Here is a 17,082-nt window from a genome sequence, read left to right on the forward strand (position 1 = left end):
ATAAAATCACTTAGAAATCAATGATATTTTGCTACGGTTATCAAAAGAAAACCTTTTGGGCAATAAGTACACAAACGAAAGCAATTCTGCTACTACAGATTAATTTAAAATTTAGATGTCTAAGATGACAATCTAACCTCCACACAACGGAACAATGTATTATGAATTAAGGTGCAGTACACAGTGCTTTGTTTCCAAATCTTGTGATTCATTTTCAAATCCTAATGGGACCTATATAGAAAAAATAGATGTGTCCACTCTAGCACAGTATGTTGCACTGAATAGTTGCTCAGATGTTGGTTGGAGATAGGAAGGAAAGAAAGAAACGAGGAAGGAGGGAAGAGCAACCTCAGACTTTACAGTTACAATGGCCATTCTAATTCTTTCACCAGGGTTTGCCATAAATTCCCCGAGGGTATCTTTTCCCAGTAACATAGGATCTTATGTATCTTGTGGCCCAAAATACCAGACTGCTTATGCTGTAGCCTAGATTAGCTTTAGAGATACTCCCTGCTCTGGGTCCCACTCAGAGCTATCAGCTGTCAGCTTTCATGTCTTCCAATACATGGGCTGTAGAAGCACCTGTGGTCTGAATTCTTGGACCACTTCTGGCTCCAACTGGCACAAGCTGGGTTCTACAGAGGTAGATGATAAGATGGAGTTTGATGTGCAAGATATGGGATGCCCTACAAAGGGGATAGGCTCTGGGTGGGGTGGCTCGCTGAGGTTGAGTAGACTCTGAAGGGGTTGATGGTTGGAAGAGCCAAACAGGTGGGCAGCTGATTGAAAGAAAATCTAAGACTGCCACACCTGTCTTAGACCGTTTGCTCTGTGTATTTCCTAAGCGTGGAAGGCTGTTTTCCTGACTTATTGTAGGACTGGTTCCTGTTCATGCTTCAGGTATTAGCTAAAATGTCACTGGTTTAGATAGGCCGTTCTAGGCCAAACAATTTAAAGCAGATTAACATTCTTTCCTTTCACTCTTTATTATAACAGTCCTTTGTTTTTCTTTTTTCTGTTCATGTTACTCACTGTAATTTTTAATTACAGATTTATTTGTCCACCTCTTTGTCGTCTTTCTCAAGTAACCTGGAACTTCCTAAGGTCAGAGATCATGCAGAACACAGGCCAGATAGGGCCGCTTCCATCACTCGCTAGGCCTGGTGCACAGTGAACATGTGGAGCTCCTTGTTCAGAAATTACTAAGAATTAAAAGACAGCAGTAGCACAGCATTAAACCGTGTGTGAGGTACTTCTGAGAATGCGAGCCTGAGTCATGAAAGGCTTGTACACCCTCAAAGCCAGCCCTGGAGCTGGCAGAGGTCAGGAACTCACAGTGTATATGTTGAATGAAATGTTATTAAAAGGATCCATAACCCCAAAAGATTTAAAATCACGACTGTAAATGACTTTTCTCTGTCAATGTCCTATCAGTTATTTTTTAAAAACTTTTTATTCATAAATCCATTTTCTGAAAGAAATTTAAATGAGACAAACATTTTTCATTTTAAGCTTCACAGATAATTTCAATACATGCTAAAATCATAAGAATTTAAAACTAAATATACTGAGGAATTTTAAAAAATCATTTCCACTCAGATCCTAAAAAAGAAAGTTGCCCATAATTATTAGCATGTAATTATACTAATCAGAAATGTTATTTTCCTATGAAAAATTAATATTTGTGTTGATATATTAAAGTATCAAGATTTCCATCATTAGTGAAGTGCTAAAATCAAATGTGTTTGAAACGTTTGTGTGCTTAGTATATTTTGAGTCCTTCCACTGACAGAAATTCCATAAAAATAATTTCTTAAATTTTGTTTGAAATCTCAAGTTGCTAAAGTGATAGAAGTTTCTGAGAAGAGGTTCAGTCATAATGCTGTAACTTGTCTTTGAAAAAAACATACATTTAAAAGGAGAGCAAAGCAACTCTACTTGAATCACAGAAAGAGGTGACATGTAGGATAATTGCATTTTGAAACACAGAGAAAATTTCTTCTATATTCATTAAAGTTAATATTCTAAACTCAGAAGAGTTTCCAACTTCAATCAAAGCTTTAATAGTCCATGTAATTAAACTATATTTCAAGCCTATAATAGGATTATGAAGGAAAACCCACTTTGTTTTAGCTGTTTTGCAATGTATTATAAGACAATAGTGTTTGTTTCAGTGCACTTGAGAGTTCTTTAACGTGTCTTAACTATTCCAGAAAATTAGCTATGAACCTTTTGATTATAATATCATCTAAATGTACATCCTAATTTAAAGGAGATAAGAGATCCTGGGAATTCTTTTCAGAAATAAAATAGCTGACAGTTTGGTTAAAACTAATGAGAAGGAAATCACATCTCTTTACATTTTTAACAAATATAATTTCAGCTTTTGGGCGTCAAGGCAGTGCCTTCAAAATTGCTAAAATGAGAACATTTTCGTGGTTCATTTATTTAGCTGTGTCGATGACAACCCTGGCAATGTTATCTTTAAATCTTATCTGCAAGCAATATTCTGCAGAAACCATGTTAAAAATGCTGTGGAAATAAGATGAAAGTTAGTAGTATCTACTGGTTTGTTCCACTGAGAAAAAGAAAAGTGCTCCTGTGTTATGCAGGCACGTGCGCTAAGTATTCACTTTGCATCTATATAATATTTAATAAGTTTTTTGGTTTATTAAAATTTTATGGAGTTCTAAGATTAGTCATATTCAATAGGAAGCCCATAGTCCTTTTTTAAGTTACTTTTTGTCACTAGAAGAAAATACAGACTTTGTAAGATTCAATGTTTTGTGCAATATTTTATAGTTAATTAAAATACTGGGTTCACTGAGGCAGGATAAGAATAACATAGTTAATATCACTGATACTCAAGTCCCACTCTGGGTATATACTTGACTTCACGGAATAAGTGTGTGAACTGGGTTATTTAGCCTCTGGGTAACTTGATATCCTCATCTCTTAAAGTTTTATGAAGTTTTTTTATTTCAATGTGTGTAAAGTACTGAAGACAGTGTAGTAAATGCTTGATAAATATTAATTAATTGGAATATTAAAATACCAAAAATGCACTCTAGTCCCATAAAAAAGAACTATGGAAATAATATCTCAGGAGCAAAATATTATCATAAAACTTTCTCAACTCATTCTATGATCTCTTCTGACCCTTTGTTGCATTACCTACCTGTTAACAAGCTAGATTTCTGCCTACTTGGGCTTTGCAGATGAGAAATGAAAGCAAAAAAATACCCTTTCAATAGAAGCTTAGGTTGCTCCCCATGAATGACATAACTGGAGACAATGATTTATCTGTTCACTGAATCATTCAACAAATATTCTTTGAGCATCTTCTAGGTGCTAGGCATAAGTGCCCTTTCAAATCATATTAGAAAATAAGGCAAAAGAAAAGATATATATTCTTATATTGGTGTTTATATGCAATGTCATGATTAATTTTTTCAGAACATTATAGCAATTCAGAAATATTGAAGAATTCTAAAGTAAGTTTATTAAAACTAACATTGGGTTTACATATTTTATTTATGTCCCTGAATGAATTTATTATAATTTTAGTCTCCTTCTAATGGAAGTAAACTCATCAACTATAATTTCTTATTTACTTCTTTGGGAGAGCACGTTGGCATAAGTCACAGGGTTGATATGTGTAAAGACCAGTTATATTGTTCTTTATCAAAGACAAGCTGGCCACCCCAGATTGTTTATTACAAATAACTCACTAATGATGAAGATAATTCATGGTGCAATTTTTATCATAGGGGCCCTCATATTAAATGCTGTCTCACTCAAACATATACTTACATATATATGGGAATATATGTGTGTGCACACACACACACACGCAGAAAATTCTATGTAAATTACTACAAGTCACATGTATGCAAACATTTCTTTTAGGCTTAGTAGAAATATATTTATACTCTAGACTTATGTCATTTTAATTTGCAATTGTAAAAATAGCAGTAGACCCTAAATTTAATATTGTTGCGAATTCTTCTCTGAATGATGTTTAACAGTCACTTTGTTGAATATAATGATCTATTGCTCTCCAGTCTCTTACTTGTCTTCATGGCCCTTGGCCTCATCTATTCTATTGCTGTCTGAGTACTTGCTTACCATCCATCCTCTTACACAAATGAAAGTTTCTGGAGGACAGGGGCTTTCTTTTTCTAGTCACTGCTTCGTTCCAGTGCCGAGACCTGTGTCTTGCTCATAATAGACATACAATAAAGGTTGATCAAATAAACGAGTGAAAGAATGGCATTCTCTCCTTCCTACGCTTCTTTCCTCTTGCAATAGTACTCCAAGTTTTAATGGGAACACCGTTTTCTTACTCTGAATCTTTGCCCTGCCCTGTTTCCAGGGACCTGTGTGCCCTAGCATATCTCTAGTTACAGTGGTCAATATTGGGGTACAGGGGCCAAGATAGACCAATAAAAGCCAGTGAGAAATGTGGAGTCATTGATGGAAAGAAGCCATTTCACCTAGACTTGAATCTGTTAGCATATGTTCAGAGCTAAATGTCAAGAAAGCTAATAGCGTACTGATGACACTGTTTGCCTGCATATCTAGCCGAGCTAAAGGCAATCTGCACAGTTGTGCCAAGGAATAAATAGTTTTTTTTCTTGTTCCTTTTTTTTTTGCTTAAGTCATTTTGAATTTGTTGCACTCTCTTGCTATTATTTTTGCAATTGTTGTATGTGCACAAAATATGATCTGGGACTCTAATACCAATGACAGTGCTTTTGCATAAAAACTAAGGCTAAATCCACATCAACTTAGAATTTCTCAAGGTAAAAACTGAAACAAATTTATACATGAGAAATACATTAAAATACTGTTACACTGTATTTCATTTGAGATATTAGAGTATTTTGTTAAAGAGTAAAGATGGGATTTTAAGAAAAATATTGTATTTAAGAACCAGAAAATGACCCCTTGTATATTAAAGAACATGTGTGATGGTATTTAGAATTTAAATTATGGCGGATGGTAGTGCTGCTACCCTGTCCTGGGAATATGAAGGCAGTGACACAAAACATCAACATCATTTAGCGTCATTATTCATAAAGACAACCAAAACAGTATGGCAGTATCTGTTGTTATCCTCTCTTTAATCACTTTTATATGGATAGCATGGTCTTTCTAATAAGGACACACACACCATTAACCATTTTGCAGCCCCTAATTAGAACAATACATTATGGTACTTGCAACATTTAGCATCTAAGAAATTATGTGATAATTTGCAATCCCCACCATTCTCTTAGGGGGGCCATTTTGGAATTTAAAAGCGTTTCTTTTGTTAGTATAGGGAGAAATAATAATTCCTAGTGAAAATAAGATACTAGATTGAAGTGGTATGGGGTAGGGCTAGGAAGAGAGTGAAGGAGGAAGGAAGTGGAAAAGGGAAAGTTTGCGAGAGGAGAGGAAACTTCCCTGTGGGGGACTCTCCCACCTACTAACTCAGCCTGTTATACTGTCTGCTCCATGCAGTCTAAGGAAACAAGGAGCATAAGTGTCATCCTCTGGTCCACCTCTACTGGGAGCTTTGCAAAGATAAGCTTGAACTTTCAAAGAAGTGTACATACCAGCGTGTTTGGGCTGCTTCAGAGCAGGTTTCTCCTGCCATCAGAAGCCATCAGTAGTGATAGAATTTTCCAGGCACCATCAGAGGTGAGAAAGACTCTTACTTCTACACAGAAAGCTCTACCTTGGATTGGGCTTGGAAATTGTATTTCATGAGCTTGTTGGATGGACAGTGGGCTGGAAAAGATACGGCTTTGGCTCTTCTGATAAGGAACTGAGTGACCTACAGAGTCAACCTCCTTTGGAGGTGGACTTCACTTTGAAAGAAAGGCCTACAAATCTAGCACTAATTCATCACAGAAAAGCTGAACGGGTATAAGAGTACATTTTCATACATAGCAAAAGCACTTTCAAAGACACAAAGAAGTCTTAAAAATTGCTCAAAACAAGATTATTGGCTGGTGTAAAAGGAGCCTGAATTTACCTGAAACGTGAACAAAGAAAAGCTGCTAAAATGACAGTAATTTTGTGGCTCTAATTATTAAATTCCCTGAAACATAGTACTGTTCCTCATCCACCCTATTTCAAATAAGATTGCAGCACAATATATCCATGGATTATTTTTTTTTGGTGTGAAGTTCTATATTTCTAAATTTTTTACAATGGAAACGTATTAATTAGGATTTCAGAGATTTTTTTCAAAAAAGTTTTTTCAAATAACTTTCCTTTAAAATGTATTTCTTCTATTATCTTCCACCATATACACAGATTTCCAAACTTTTCATATATATTATTTTCATATATGTGAGATCACAAATTTACATCTACCACCATTCAGGTGGGGGAAGCAAGTTAGCTCTAATCATTTCTACACTTTATTTAATATTTCTCATGAGCCCTACATCACTGAGTAGTGATTGAGGAGGGAAAGAGATCTTTGAAATGTGCCAATATTTTAGCCTCTTTCAGTTTACATATTTTTTTTTAGTTACAGTCTTCTCTTTGGAATGTCTTCGACTTGAGTAAAATTGTCAAGATAAAAACTGATCCAAATTTACACATGAAAAAATGTATTAAATTATTGGTTATATTGTATTCCATTTGCACCTTTAGAACATTGTGTTTAACATAAGGGTAAAGATGGATAGTGTCAGTTTCCCCAGGTTTTTCTGTAAGATGATATTCAGGTAGATGGGATTTTCATAATTTTGTGTAGAAAGGAGACCCACATGCTATCTAGTTTTCAATATGATGATTTCTGTCTAAGATCCTCTGACTCCAGGGCATCCTTTGTGCTGACCTGCATAATCCTAGATGCCTACTGACTTTGGGGAAGTCCTTGTGCCTTGTATGGCCTTTGTTGAAACACCATGGTTATGTTGATCCCTCACTGGTCCACTGATCGTTTCAGCATTTCCTTATCTCATGAAAGAAGCAGGAACTTCAACCACCAATAATCCTCACCCCACTGCAGGCTATGGGAACCAAGAATATGGCTTCCGATCCATCCGTCCACCTTCATCTGGGCTTGTTTGTCTTCTTTAAGGGTTTGTTCTGCAACACAAAGTGTGTTTGAGAAACAGGTCTGTAGCTTTGATGCCCAAGGGTGCCCCATAATTTTTCTCTAGGTGTTGACTAGCTCCAGGATTGATTTATAAGACAGTGAGAAAAGACTGTGGCATCTTATCTCCTAACCCTGCTTCTGTCTTCCTCTCCTTTCCAAAGTCCACTTGAAGTGGACCGGTAGGCTTTCCATTGCTTCCCATGGAAAGGAAATGATCTTACATCATGTCTTTCTCTGTTCCAAGGTGATATTAGTCTCGCCCCTTTCTGGAGCCATACTGACAAAGGGAGTAAAAGGAAAAGAAACTGGCTAACTATGGGTAGATATTTCTGAATTAGCTCTGCTAGATATGTCTAGATGGCCATGTTTTGATAGATACAAACTAATAAAGATATGGATATAGTTAGATAAATGATATTCTTTTATACCTGAATGTCTCAATAATTAGGAGATATGTCCCTTATCTTTGGAAGAATCAGGCTCAATCTATCTTAATAATCTAGAAGTAGTTTTTGAGGACTCATGGATATTAATTAAATTGTCAGTGTTCAAAAGAACATTATTTGATTTCCCTCTTCTAAGAAATGACATTCATAGGGAATGGTATTTAAATGACAAGTCACAAGATAATTTGTGGCAGTCAGATTACTGCATTGTTTTTCACAGCTAACTCTCACCAGAGGGAGGGAAATGCATATATAATGCATTTATAATCCCAACCTTCTAGTCTCTGACTTAGTTCAACAACAATGGGAACTTGGCCCTCTTACATGGAAAAATTATTTTGTAACAACAACAACACAAGGGCCAAAGAAATAACAAAGACATAGTTATAGGAAAACAATTGCTGATAGTTTTGTGAATATTATCCAAAGATAATTTAACAGGAGATTTTTCCACAAAGTTAATTGCTACAAAAAATAAGGTTTATTAGCTAATTGCTGTAAACCAAAAAGAGATTCCCAGAATTTCTTTCCTAATGAGCTTTCTGCAACCTCATACTAAAGTCTCAGCATTGCTTAGAAAAAGCAATTTTCCACCAACCATAGGAGAACATGTAAACCTCTGTCTAATTTATTTAACCTAGTTTATTTCACTTCTTCTTATTTTTGATTTTTATAAAACCTTCAAAATGTAATTTGGTTGAATCAAACATAGAGTATTCTTTCCAGCCCAGCCAGGCCCTTCTCTGTCTTTCTTGGAATTCCACCAGGACAGAAGAGACTGACTAATACCTTCATTCCTCCTCCTTCTTCCCTCATCTGGACTGGTGACTGTTGGCCAATATACAGCCCAAAGCAGATGCCCCATTATTCTCAAGAAGTAAGCACGGGAATGTCTAACTTGGCATGCAAGCAAGTATATAAAAAATAATTAGGAAATGGATAGGCAAATTCCCCTTATTTTTCCTTAACTTAAGAGTTTAGTCAATTCTCGTAAAAAGAATAGGAAGAATTAAAGGAGAGTAGTGCCGCTGCAGCAATCACCTTCAAAAATGGTGAATTATTTATGGAAGCACCTCCCTCCATGTGTGTAAGTTTAAGATAAGAAAATAAAACATTGTTTTTAAAAATAGATATAAAGATTAGAATTCCTTCTCTGTGCAGTCTTTTAGCCTCAGAATCTATTCTCTTCCAAGAGGCAAGAGATTGTCTTCAGGATCTCATTGTTTTAGAATAATGCTCTTGACAAAATAATGAAACTGGTATGTGAGACAAGTCAAGTGTTCATTGCCGATGGCACCTCTAGGGATTCTCTCTTTCTCTGCTTCTTAAACACGTGGCATTAATGACAGAAACACTTACCTCCTTATGTTGTCACTGAGAGGAGAAGAATTACCTTTGTAAAGTAATTTTTGTGAACATCCTGTGTTTGAATAGTTGAATATTCTTGACTACTTTCAATTTGCAATATTTTGAATGAAAGAAAATGACAATAGTGATGTTTAGTGTTAAATATCTAATAAAAGTATTAAATAATAGTATGAATCTTCTAAATTTATATCTATAAATATATTAAATGTATATACTAAATGTACATAAATACACATTTATAATATATATAAAACTATACCAAATACCTAAATTTATATATTAAAATATACTATATGTATTCATTTACATTAGTACATGATATATATATATGTATCATATGAATATATCTATATAACATACATATGTATGATGCCTCCCAGAATTTTTGATATATATGTATATATGTAGATACCATCAATTTATTTTATTTATTTATTTATTTTTTACATTTTTTATTGATTCATAATCATTATACAGTGTTGTGTCAAATTCCAGTGTTCAGCACAATTGTGTTCAGCACAATTTTTCAGTCATTCATGGACATATACACACTCATTGTCACATTTTTTTCTCTGTGATTTATCATAACACTTTGTGTATATTTCCCTGTGCTATACAGTGTAATCTTGTTTATCTATTCTACAATTTTGAAATCCCAGTCTATCCCTTCCCACCCTCTACCCCACCCCCCCCCCGGTAACCACAAGTCTGTATTCTCTGTCCATGAGTCTATTTCTGTCCTGTATTTATGCTTTGTTTTTGTTTGTTTTTGTTTTTTAGATTCCACATATGAGCGATCTCATATGGTATTTTTCTTTCATCAATTTATATTTATATGCATGTGATATATACATATATATAAAAAATTCTGGCCAACTGTGTATGTATATCAAATTGTGTGATCACTAACTTGTTTTAATGGGTTTGCAGTAATCATTTTTTATTCCTTGAGAAAATCATGTTGATGTCCTTTGAATTAGAAAAGTCTGATACTTCAAATTGAATTAAATTTACTTATTTGTTTTTAGGTTTGTTTATTTATTTGTTTATTTCCTTTTTTTTAATGGAGGTACTGGGGATTGAACTCACGACCTTGTGAGTGCTTAGCACATGTTCTATCACTGAGCTGTACCCTCCCGTCTCGAATTAAATTTAAATCAATTTTTGTCCCAAATTCTTGAATAATGAGTCAATGAAAGTAATCATAATTTCAGATCATAAAAATGAACATAATGAGAGATAATGAAAATGAACATATTGAGAAACATATCCCAATCTTAGGTTGACTAGGAATCCCTATTACATATTATTTTAAAAATAAAATACGCAAATAACCACAACTAGGACTGAATTATAGTGTTTATAAATGTTATTCAAAAATTTAGAAATAAAATTTGGAAATAAGACAAAAGAGTATATACTGTATAGAGGCTTTTTTTTTACAGGCATGCTCAAAGATTATTTCATGATCTAGGTGAACAAACCTGTGCTCTGACCTCTCAGAGCCTACATGCTGCATGCTGACAGGTTATGTGTCAACTTACAACACTTCTGTCCAGTCAGAGAGAGAATTCCAAAGGTCATAGTTTTATGTTCTGTAGGCCACTGATTTTTTGTGTTTTTATCTTAACAATCTTATTCTAGTATTTTTATTTAAAAATAATACTTGTAAATGCCCAATTCCTCAAATATTCTTAAAGCCTGCTTTAACGTTTTACTTATTTCCTCAGTATTGAGTTAAAAGAAAGTTGTCATGCTCTTTCTATATCTGTATGAGAATTACGGTTTTCATTTTCATTTTTATATTATAATTTAACAGTTCTGGAGAATTTCCCAAGATGCTGAAATCCTCCAAGTGGATTTACCTGGTGGAGACAATTCAAGTGCATCGACTGAGTGCACTTTATGGGCAGTTTATGCTCAGGCACATTTTCTTGGCTTTCAGAATGATTTGCAAGTAGGACTAGAACTTTACTTTCCTTGACATTCCGTTTCTTCAGTTGTTGTTGTTGCTATTGATATGCTGATGTTTTATTTTTGTTTCTGGTTAAGTCTGTTATTCCTTCCCTTTCTTGTCTAAGTCAAAGTCATTGCTGTGTCTCTTTCTACAACAGGGACTTAGTGAGTCTGTGTCTTGTCTCAGAACATTGAGTTGGTCTCAAGTGCATGTAGAGAGAGCACCTTATGTTTATAAAAACCTGACCTGTGCAAGACCAGTAAGTTTTTCTTCGCTAGCAGCAGTAGGGGCTGGGAATCTGTTTTTATTGTTTGACAATTTGGTGATTTCTCTTGGGACAGTCGATGCCTGCAGTACTGCCATAGTGACAGAGGGTGACATTGGTGGTAATAATGGACTTGCAAAGCTACTGATAGCTTTGCTCACATCTGATTCCACATCCCTCCTCTGAGGCAGCTTTGCCTATTAAAGGACTACAAGGGGCTGCTAAAATCTTCTATGAGAACTTTCCCTTCTGCATATACGGGGAGGATTTGTGTCTTTTGCCTTCGTGTTTTTTCTTTTATTTTTCCTTTTTGTTTCTATTTTTTTGCTTTCTGTCCAGCTATATATTAGAGGAGCCCTTCCGTAGGAAATAAAGGCTGTTTCTCCTTTTCCTGCAGTGTCAGGAACACAGGGACAAGTGACCTCCAGGGTAGATATGACGATTCTTCATGCACTAATTACACAAAACTTTTTCTGTATTTTCTCTATTACCTGTGTAGCCAGCTCAGATCCAGCTCAGAAAAACCTTGTCACCACTCTTCTCCATCCATTTCCCCCAGGTGAACATGGCATGGAAGAGAGTTCCTAAAGGGAACTTTGCCAAGTATGGCCCCGAAGGAATTGCTCAGCTGTTTCCAGGTGATCAAATTGGCTTTTTTTTTTTTTTTTTGACGTGCGATGTGAGGGGTGTTTAAGATGCTGATTCTTCTTTCCAACTTTCTATTGTGTTCCTGGGTATCTTGGACACCTGGGATACAAAAGACTGTGGACAAGTTCATGGCTTACCATGAACTTGGCTTACCTCAGGTCTGGAGGGCTTAAAGTAACTCCCCAAATGTGCTGCTGTAGTGTAGTAGAGAAATCACAGACTCTAGATTTAGAAATACCTCTGTAAAATCCCAGCTCTGTTACCTATAAGCTCCCTTATCTGGAGCAATAATATCTCCTCTATGAACTTCATTTTTCTCATGGATAAAGCAGGAGTAATAATAACTATTTCAAAAAAATTAGAAACCTGATATAAAATGTTATGAAATGCCTTATTGCAAAGCTTGATATACAGAATGCATGCAATATGCTAAGCATTATTATTAAGCACACTGAAACTGCATTATTATATTTTACCCAGGAATTGTTTTCAGGCCTAGCTTCAATGTACAAGTTGTGACATTTTAGTTCTACAGCAGAATACTTATGACTAAGATGTGCCTCTAGCCCATCTTCTTAAGCAAGCTGGATTCTATATACACGCACACATGCATACACATCCCTTGTCAGAAAGGTAGTTTTAATGCTCAGGGGAATTGTCTTCATGTTTCTTAAAATTTTTCACTCTGTTTTAATCTGGAGCTCTTCCTATCCTCTTCGTGATCCCATCAAATATTAAAAAATCAAGATGAGGGGAGGGTATAGCTCAGTGGTAGAGTGCGTGCTTAGTATTCATGAGGTTGTGGGTTCAATCCCCAGTATTGTCAGGAATAAATAAATACCTAATTACCTACCCCCCCACCAAAAATAAAATTCAAAAAAAATCAAGACAAAGTGATAAATGTCAAATGTGCATACTTGCTAAGATGTCATCAAACCAAAACCATCCCATGCATGAGATGACTATGAAAATTAGCTCTGCGTGAAAGAATACATTAATAGAATTATGTGAGTTTCCACCCATAATTCCACCCTGTCTCTGGTTTAATTTTCCTTGGTTCTCAGCTTCATCATCAGATCTATATTTGACACTTTTTCTCATTCCATTTCTAGGCTGTCCCGCCAAATCCTTAATATTCTTTCTGACTCTGCCTTATGAGTTGCCTTTGGTTTGGAGTTGAACCTGATGCTTACTTAGGGCACATCCGACCTGCATGTTCTTTGCTGGGATCTATGAGTTTCTAGGTAGATCTGTCTCCTGTGTAATCTCATTTCTATGAGTAGCATGGAGGAATTCTCTGGATCTCTGGAACACACGTTTTCTGTCTTTGTGTGAAAGAGCTGAGTATATAACTGATGAAGCTCTTAGACTGCCTGCCTCCTCTCTACTGGTCACCGAGGCTCACAGAAGAGTGTCTTGTGCGATATTGAAACTACTTCAGGTGCAACAAGGTCCTTTCATCTCCTGTGGGTACCATGGACTTAAAACTCTTCAATGTGTGTTTATTCATCTTCTCCCAAAGGCAGCTTTCATGCCCTCCTTTCAGATAGATTTCAAATGTAATCTTTGTTTTTCTGCAGTCCACACTCTTGGTTGTTTTGAGATAATTCCTGGAGGGAGGGATCCAAAATATTAACTGGGAGATACACATTTTCTGCCTACTTTAATTCTGGAAAGAAGGATGGAAGAATGAGTAGAACTGGCAGGAACACTTGCTTCTGGTTTTCATTCCATTTTATTTGTAAATAAAACAGCCATAATCCTGTTAGGGAATGAAAGACAGGTTATCATTTTGACAGTGAGAAATGAGAAGTGAATGCATTTGAGATTTGGGTAGGTATTTGTGCAGGTAAGTCAGAATTAAAAATAATTCCTCTATTACTTCTCTGACATTTTGCTTGACCAAAATGTACTAGGAATAGTCATTACCAGCTTCCCCTGACAGTCTGTGCATTGGCCTCTGGCCTTGGAAGTCTGCACAACGAATTCTCCAGGCTTGTGACCTTAACTGCCTCTGGCTAACCCTGACATAGGAAGGCACACAGTGAAAAATCTCCAGTACTTTGTGCTTTTTTGCCTTTCAGTCTTTTATTCACAGCTATAAATCTTGTAAAGTATGTACCTGAGAGCAGCATTGATAACCTCTGGCCCACTTCTCATTATCCTCTGAACCATGACTGCAGGTCTGTGGAAATTCATTTTTTACTTACTTTTGAGTAAGTCGTTGCACTTAGTGAACAATTTAAAAAGGCACGCAGAGTTACTAAGAAAACTAACATTTGCTAAATGCAGTGATGAGGGGGCAGCGTGCTACCTAGTTTATTGACGCTCTGCCCTCAGGTTTCAGGTCAGCGAGGGGCTTCTGCCAGCATCCAGGAAACTACTGTGGAAAAGCCCACATCCTTACTTTGCCCCAACACCAAGCATGAATCATTTCCTTCTTTTGCAATGAGTCAGGGGAAGGACTTTAAAATAAGATGTATCAGCCATCCTCACGGCACGAACAAATATTACCAAGTCAAGTTCTAACAAGAGTTAATAGAAAATGTCAACTGGTGTATAAGAAGGCATTAGGAGACACAGGGAAAGAGAAGTAAAGTGGTAATGACTCAGAGGAAAATCCTTCCCTGAAATGAATTTAGTTCGTGACACAGAAGAAAATGTAGAACACATTTGTTTCTTCTTCTCAGTAATATAAAAGAAAGCTTTGGTTCTGTTAAACAAGGACAGGCCTGGATGAGAAAAGTATGACATTCAATGAGAAAGAATTGCCAAATAGAATGTTCAGTGGAAAGAGTAAAAAGCAGGTTTACACTGAAGAAACTAAAATTAACAAGACTAAAGCTGACTTACAAAGCATTTCCAGAATCAAAAAAAAAAAAAAATTTTAAGTGAAGTGTGTATACATAGAAAATTAACCATGGGAATCTAAGATATGATTGTAAAAGACCAAGAAAACTTAAATGTAAGTTAATTATCAGAACTAATAATCAAAGATATAAGTGAAGACATGTTTTATGATCAGATGGGGATTTGGGCCAAGTCCCATGGCCTGAAGACTATAAACTGTACAAACTGTCTGGCAAGTTCCATTATCATCGAGCTGGAGATGGACAGTCCTTACGTGGAGTTGTGAAAGGCGTGGGAGCTTGCAAGGAAACAGATCAGTTATCAGAAATGAGTAAGAGGGGTAATAAAAAATACTTTAAACCCTTTAAAAAAATGATCTCCTACAGAACAGTAAAATCAAATTAGATTCAGAGCTTTCTTTTGGTGAAATAAATTCTTGAAGAAAATCATATAATGTTTATACAACTTTCACTGAAAAAAATTGAGTAAAGATCATTTCAAATACTACCGAACATTTGAAGATGTAAGTGTTCAGATATAAAAGCTCCTGGTGAATGCCCAGTGACATGCTTTAATCACTATAAGAGAAATCAGAAAATATAATTCTCTATGAGATAATTGGGATTCAAATAAGGATGAAAAGATATAGAAATATATAAATAACTTTTTCTGTAACTAATAAGGATGAGAATTAAAAGTCAATGTGGGTAAATCTGCATTTTTTAAACCATAAAAGCAGAAATAAAGTATAAAACTGGTAGAGAGAAGACTCCAAAACTGAAAAGACCACACAGATGTGGGTTTGCAAGTGAAAGTTTTATTTAATTTTTATTTTTATTTGATTGAAGGGGACCTCAAGAGCCACCTGAACACATATGTTTGAGAAACATGAATACTTGTTTGAGGTTGTTTATTCCCGTCTATCCATAGGGTTCGATTTCCAATGACCTCTGTTGGCTTAGACTTATGTCTACCTAAGACATTGGTGTCCACAGTTGAAGGAGGTACATCCCGTTCTAACAATAACATGAAAAAGAAATTTAAAAAAATTAGATTTATGAACTTAGTTGATTTTAAAAACATATTGAAAAGTTGAAAAGGTTGGGGATGGAAAGAACAAAAGCAGAAATACAATGTCTTTTTGTCAGAAGGATTAAAAATTATTGTTGGGTTTTGTATTGTGATGATTAAATGAATACAAATTTAGGAATGTTTATGAAAACTGTAATTATGAAATTAAAAGCACATTCTCTAACTTCCAGATTACTACAACATTACATGTAGCCATGTGTGACATTGTTTTTTCTTATTTCTTCCTTCTTTGACCTCAGTAATTATACTTCAAAAGTATAGCTGACTGCCAAGGAAAAAGCTACATCCCCCATCCTTTTTGCATCTAGGTGAGAGACAGTAACTATGTTTTGGACAGTGGGGTCTAGATGAATGAAGTAAGTGCAATTTGAGGAAGTATTCTAAAGAGAGGGACCACGCCTTTCTCCTTCCTGTTTCTCTTTTTTTGGCTGATTGGAATGAATAAAGTATACAGGTGACGTAATGGCTACCTCTAGGGAAAAAATTATAAATGAAAAGAAATCATGCCCACGCATGTGTGCAGGCACACACACACACACACACTATCCCTCCATATGCCCGAAACCAAAGGAAATGATTCATATTGCAAAAAATATAAGACAAAGTATTAGAGACAGAAAAAGTAATACAATGACAAAAGTGAGGCTATTGCTATTAATTCATAAACTAATTACAAAATAAAAGGCTTAGAAATTAAATCAAAATTAAACTATTGTAAAAGTAATTAATAAATATTTATGTAAGAAAATGCTATAGACTATTTTTCACCCACCGTTATGAAGGATAGCCAAACCTGTATCTTTGACTTCAGCCGTTTACCCTGCTTCCTACTGCTGCTTGGTGTTTCCTGGTCTTGTTCTTATCATTGACTCTTCTGCAGGTTTTCCTATTGACTCCTCAGACCACGCCTCATCTCTTTGATTCCTGTTTATATTATTTTTTAATGATTTTATTGAGCTTCTGTAATCATTGGCTCTCCAAAAGAATGATATATTTTTAAGGGATTAAACCTCAGATTGGGAATGTATCATAATCCAAATAAGCACATACCAATATTTTCTACATTTTTCAGCCTTTTATATTAAGAACCTCTGAAATGTAGCAGGTGATGGCAAATTTGGTGCACAAGTAAGTCTAGGCAGGTGTCAAAGGTAGTTGGAAAGACTTGAGAACTTAAATTCAGAAAAGGAAGTGAACTCAGTTTGGAAGAGTGATCATTAAAGGATAGAAAAGAAGGCTCAGCTCTAAGAAAGAAACAGAACATGAGCTTTATCATATATTCCATGGTAGCAAAATATAGGACCCATTCTCCATTGGGGAAATGGAGAGAATACGAAAATAAAAAAACTAT

Source organism: Vicugna pacos, chromosome 2 (assembly GCF_048564905.1).
Source record: "Vicugna pacos chromosome 2, VicPac4, whole genome shotgun sequence".
NCBI lineage: Eukaryota > Metazoa > Chordata > Mammalia > Artiodactyla > Camelidae > Vicugna > Vicugna pacos.